Source organism: Heterocephalus glaber, unplaced genomic scaffold (assembly GCF_053883595.1).
Source record: "Heterocephalus glaber isolate CG9 unplaced genomic scaffold, H.glaber_assembly_v1.0 deba00001428, whole genome shotgun sequence".
Lineage (NCBI taxonomy): Eukaryota > Metazoa > Chordata > Mammalia > Rodentia > Bathyergidae > Heterocephalus > Heterocephalus glaber.
Window position 1 is genome coordinate 17,201,771 of NW_028258293.1, and position 6,203 is coordinate 17,207,973.

At 39.0% G+C, this 6,203-nt stretch overlaps 1 pseudogene; it reads left to right on the plus strand.

Annotated features, from left to right (window-relative positions):
• The first annotated feature begins 980 nt into the window (after nt 1-980).
• LOC106009933 (ras-related protein Rab-5A-like) lies at nt 981-2,276 on the plus strand (annotated as a pseudogene).
• Nucleotides 2,277-6,203: the final 3,927 nt, after the last annotated feature.

The following is a 6,203-nucleotide window of genomic DNA, read 5'->3' on the forward strand; positions in this document are numbered from 1 at the left end:
ACTATCATACAGGGCTGGGGATTTAGCTCAGTGGTTCCGCCCCTGCTTCGCAAGCACAAGGTCCCGAGTTTGATCCCCGCTACCAAAAAAAGAAGTGTGGCTATCATACAAAAACACCTATACAGTTTATGTTACATTTTTTTAGCCAGTCCTGCCTATCTGAAGGCACAGACACTTGGAGCAGATGATTTGAACTATCTTAAAATAATGCCTGTCTGTCTACATTTTGGCCATCTCCACAGAGAGCCATTCCACACTTTTTCTAGATTTACAGTTTAAGGATTTCTTCTTTAAAAATGTTTCTTTTCTTGGGGCTGGGGATTTAGCTCAGTGGCCGAGCCTGCCTGGCAAGCGCAAGATCCTGAGTTCAATTACTGATACTGGAAAATAATACAGGAAAATGTTACTTTTCTTTTTTCCCTCAGAAAATCTTGCTACAACAAAAGCCATTCCCCTTAGACAGCCTAAGAAGCATAGTTCTGGGGGCCGCCCTGCAGTTGGAACCAAGGGAAGGAGTGAGTACAAATGGTTGCTTTGCAGACAGACCCTCAGCATCCTTGCCAAGGGCAGCCCTGGAGACCACGTGGATTTGAACTACACTCAGAGCCAGAAAAATTCATGAACTTCACATTAAAAGAAATTACAGAAAACTAAGCATATGACCTGAGGATTGGGAGACATTCATAGACAGAACATGAAAAAATCAAATTCATAGAACAGAGCTCAAGAAAATGACCACATCAAAATCTGACACTTCTCAGGGTGAGGGCTGCAGCGCGAGGAGGAGAACCCGCTGCAGCTTCAGGCTCTTCCTTCTTCTAACCACGCTGCTGGGCCTTGCTGCTGGGAAGCTGTGGCCAGAGACTCCGCGTTGTGTGGGCTCAGATTTCTATACTTCCAGAAAGAAAAAAAAATTGACACCTTGCATCCTGGAAGTTCATTTAGGAGCCTGAAATTAGGAACTACTTTCAAATTTGGGCATGGCTAATGGAGGAGCAACAAGACCTAATGGGGCACATACTGGAAATAAAATATGCCAGTTCAAACTAGTACTTCTGGGAGAGTCTGCTGTTGGCAAATCGAGCCTAGTGCTTCGTTTCGTGAAAGGCCAGTTTCATGAATTTCAAGAGAGAACCATGGGGCCTGCTTTTCTAACCTAGACTGTGTGTCTTGATGATGCAATAGTAAAGTGTGAAATATGGGATACAGCTGGTCAAGAACAATACCATGGCCAAGCACCAGTGAACTACAGAGGAGCACAAGCAGCCATAGTTGTATGCGACATCACAGATGAGGAATCTTTTGCAAGAGCAAAAACTGGGTTAAAGAACTTCAGAGGCAAGCAAGTCCTAATATTATAGATAGGTTAGTTAATGAGATATCTTATTGGCAGGTAGACAGGGCCTCCCTTAAGGCGCCAGCCCTCCAGGAGCCAACACAGCAAGGAAGGAACCAGCATGGAGAACAATTGAGGCACATTCGTTGGTTAACATTATAAAAAGGAAAAGAAGTACTACTTCCCCTAGAGATAGATGGCAGTGATTGATATTCTAAGTGGAAAATTCCTTGTATGTGACTTGTCTTCCCATTTGATCCCCATTTAATTAATATTACCTAGGTGACTGTACTTGTAATCTTATTGGCTGCTCATGGTTTTGTCTCACCTCATGCCCACCTTGTAAATTTCCACTGGGTCTTATAGTTTTGTCCCACTTTGTACCCGTCTCACCACATGGCTTTGCTGTATAAAACATCTTTGAAAAGTGGGGTGGGCGGGCAACCCACTTTCCGGTCCCCCTTCTGTCTCTCTTAGGCAGAAGCTTTCTTTCTCCCAATAAATCTTTCCTCCTCTTAACCTCCATTGTTCCTAGAATTCATTCTTGGATTTTAGAGAACACAAACTCGCGTTTTGAATATCTAGTAGGTTTGGGAGTTACATCTCTTCCCCCTATGTCACTAACAATGTAATAGCTTTATCGGGAAACAAGGCTGATCTAGCAAATAAAAGAGCTGTAGATTTCCAGGAAGCACAGTCCTATGCAGATGACAACAGTTTATTATTCATGGAAACATCAGCTAAAACATCACTGAATGTAAAGGAAATATTCGTGGCAATAGCTAAAAAAATTGCCAAAGAATGAACCACAGAATCCTTCTGCTAGAGGAAGAGGAATAGACCTCACTGAACCTACACAACCAATCAGAAGTCAGTGTTGTAGTAACTAAACCTCCAGTTTGAACTAGCTGGAATATTCTGCTTTCTAAATGTTAAATAACAGTGGAATGGAGCATTTAACCAGCCCAGTATGACTCCCCAAAACAAGAGACTTATGATAGAGTCAAGTTTCTAATACAGAATTATTTTAAGTGTTTTGAACTTAATTTTTAATAACATGCCTGTGTCCCTCTGACTAATGTTTCAGCAATAGAAAGGGAAAATGAGGTCTGTGTGTACTTGTTTCACTGGAAAGTTGGAGGGAATCATTTCTCATCATTAAGGATAAAGACAAATGACTATCTGGACCCACAGTTAACCATCCAGTGTCTTCAAACTGGGACAGTAATCATCTGTGAAAAAAATTAGAAATTACTAATTTGAGCTTTCTGAAAAACATTTTCAGAAATAAATTATAAAGATATTTATGCTTAGCTACAGTATTCAGGTAAACTCTCTTCTGTTATCTAAGGTGTATATTGCACATTTTAGTAATTTAGCCACAAGAAAACAGTCCCACATCTCCAGGAAGAAAAGGAGTATTAGTAGTATCTAAGTTATAGCCAGTCCTTTTCTTTTTCTTTTTCTTTTTCTTTTTTTTTTGGTACGGGGATCAAACTCTGGACCTTGGGCTTTCGAGGCAGGCGCCAGATCCTTTTATTTTTCTAAATGGGATGAAGTCAAATGTTAACTCCACCTTGCATAGGAATATGAAAACTAATAAATGCATTTTAATGAATAGTGTTCCCTTCATGTGAGCTCTTCAACAGAAATGCAGCAAACCAGGTATCTGATTTTTTTTTTTTTTAATCACTGCTGGCCATTCATAGATCTTGTTTGCTGGCAGGGAAGAGTCTTTCGTTCCCTTTGGAGGTAATACAGTCAGTGTACTAACAATTATGTACATTCAAACTTGATTGTTTTAAATTTTATCTTCAGCTGTACTGTAAATAGGGTACTGCATTGTAAACTCCATGTATGTTTATTATTTTTCTGTAATATTTGAGTTGCTTAAAAGTATACAAAATGTACAGTTACTAAAACAGCCAATTCTTTTTCTTACCCTTTGAAAAAAAAGGCTTCAGTTCTTACATGGCTAGAACCATAATAAGCAATGTATCTGTAATTTGTAACATAGATATTGCAATGTTAGTAAAGATCTTGCAGCCTTGTTTTTTTTGTTTAGGTTTTTTTGTTGTTGTTGTTGTTGTTGTTTTTTGTACCAGGGATCGAACTCGGGTCCTTGCACTTGCAGGGCAGGCAGCAGAACCACTGAGCTAAATCCCTGGCCGCAGCCTTGTTTTTCAAAGTCCACTTTATTTTTATTTTGATAAGTTCCATACATTGCACTAATTTTCAGGGATTTTCTTTTTTTTTCTTAAAAACTTTTATTGGTACATTTTAGGTATACAACACATTTACATTTCTCATTGGGAACTTGTACCTTTACATGATGCATCTTGGTTCTTATTTTTTCCCCATTCCTAGCCCTCCCTGCACCCCCTCCACCCTTCCCTATTTACAAAGACTTTATTTCCATTTTTTCCATTTCTCAGCATTTTTCCTTTCCCTTCTTTCCTTTCCCCTGCCCCTCCCACTACCCCTACCCCTTTGGACCTTTTCTTCCTATTTTACGTTATCGATTATTCATTCTAATCATTGGTACATTTTAGGTATACAATATAATGACATTCATCATTGGAAATTGGTACCTTTACATAGTCTCTCTTGGTTCTTATTTTTCACCCTTGCCCAGCCCTCCCTTCAACCCCTCCATTCCTCCCTATTTATAAAGATTTTGTTTCTATTTTTCCATTTTCTCATATTTATTCCATTCCCTTCTTTCCTTTCCCCTAGCCCTCCCACTTCCTTCCTCTTTGCCCCTTTTCTTCCTATTTCACATTACCTATTATACATTTAGTCCTTATTTACACTTTCAGTTTCTCACACCAGAGAAACTATTTGGTATTTATACATGTGTGTTCCATTTATTTCACTTAAGCGTATCACCTTAATGGGCATCCATTTAGCTATGAATGTCTCTAATTTCTCATTTTTTATGGCTGAGTAGTAGTCCATTTTTTTAAAAAACCACATTTTCTTTATCCAGTCTCCAGTTGATGGGCATTTGGGCTGTTTCCAAGTTTTAGCTATTACAAACTGTGCTGCTATGAACATGGACACACATATATCAGTGTGGTATGATTCTTTTAATTCTTTGGGGAAGATCCCCAGCAGGGGAATAGTGGGGTCAAATGGGACTTCCAGTCCTGATTCTTTGAGCTATCTCCATACTGATTTCCACAATGGTTGCACCAGTCTACACTCCCACCAGCAGTGGAGCAGGGTTCCTCTTTCCCCACAGCCCCGCCAGCATTTGTTATTGGTTGATTTCATGATAGCAGCCATTATTTCTGGAGTGAGGTGGAATCTCAATGTTGTTTTCATTTGCAGCTCTCAAATGACCAGTGATGTTGAACATTTTTTCATGTATTTATTTGCTATTTCTAGTTCTTTGTCTGAGAAATGTCTGTTGATTTCAGATGCCCATTTTCAGATTGGGTCTTTAAATGTGGGAGGTCTGATCTTTTTAAGTTCTTTATAGATTAGAGATAGTAGACCTTTGTCTGAGGAAGAGCAGGTGAAGATTTTTTCCCACATTGCGGGTTGTCTCTTCACACTGCTGGTGGTTTCTCTGGCTGTGCAGAAGCCTTTTAATAAGAAGAGATCCCACTTGTTGATTGTTTGTGCTAGTTCACAGGCAACTGAGGTTTTGTTCATAAAATCTTTTCCTACACCGATGTCTTCAAGGGTTCTACCTAACCTCTGTTCCAACTGGTTCAGAGTTTCTATTTTAATATTTAGATCTTTAATCCATTTTGATTTTAGTTTAGTGCATGGTGAGAGATATAGGTCTGGTTTTAATCTTTGGCAAGTTGAAACCCAATTTCTCCAGCACCATTTATGAAAGAGGCTATCTTTCCTCCAGTGAGGATATTTGGCTCCTTTGTTGAAGATGAGGTGGCTGAGTGTGTCTGGAGTTGTTTCTGCATCTTCTAATCTGTCCCACTGGTCCTCATGTCTGTGTTCTTTGCCAGTACCATGCTGTTTTTATCACAGTAGCTTTGTAATATAGTTGCAGGTTGGGGACTGTGATACCCCCTGCCATGTCTCTGTTACCTGGAATTGCTTTTGCTATTCTGGGTCTCTTCTTGTTCCAAATGAATTTTTGGATTGTTTTCTCATTATATGAAATCTACCATGTGTCAGATGATTTACTCTATTTAAGTGTGGAACTCCTAGCAGACCTCTTGTACATTTTACAGTAATTCAGAATTAGCAAGGAAAACAGTTCACCAGTGTTCAGTTTTATATTGAGGTGCTCAAGTTGAAATAAAGTGGTATAAAAAACAAAAAAAAATTGACACTTCTGTTTAAAAACATACATATATATTTACACAAGGACTCTATAGATAATGTAACAGCCCAGGAAAAGCAAGTAGATACTAAAAGATTATGATTTAGGATGTTTAAAGAAGTCATGGGCCGGGGTTTTAGCTCAGTTATGCTGCTGCCTGCCTCGAAAGTGCAAGGTCCTGAGTTTGATCCCTGGTACCAAAAAAAAAAAGAAGTCACAAGTTTTATACTAAGAATGGCAGTGCTCACCTGTAATCCCAGCTACCTCATAGGTTAAGGCAGGAAGATCACAAGTTTGACGCCAATTTGGCCTCAAAGACCTAGCAAGACCTTGTTTCAAAATAAAAAATAAATAAGGCTGAGGATGCAGCTCAGTGGTAGAACACTTGCCTAGCATATGTGAAGCCTTTGGTTCAGTCTCTAGTAGTAAATAAAATACAATACAATAAAATAAAGCACTCCCAAATTTTAGTTTAAAAAATCATGCAGTGCTATGGAAAATAAACAATTGATTATAAGATTTTACAAAAGAGACATAAATGGCTAACAAGTGCTATATGAAACAATGCCT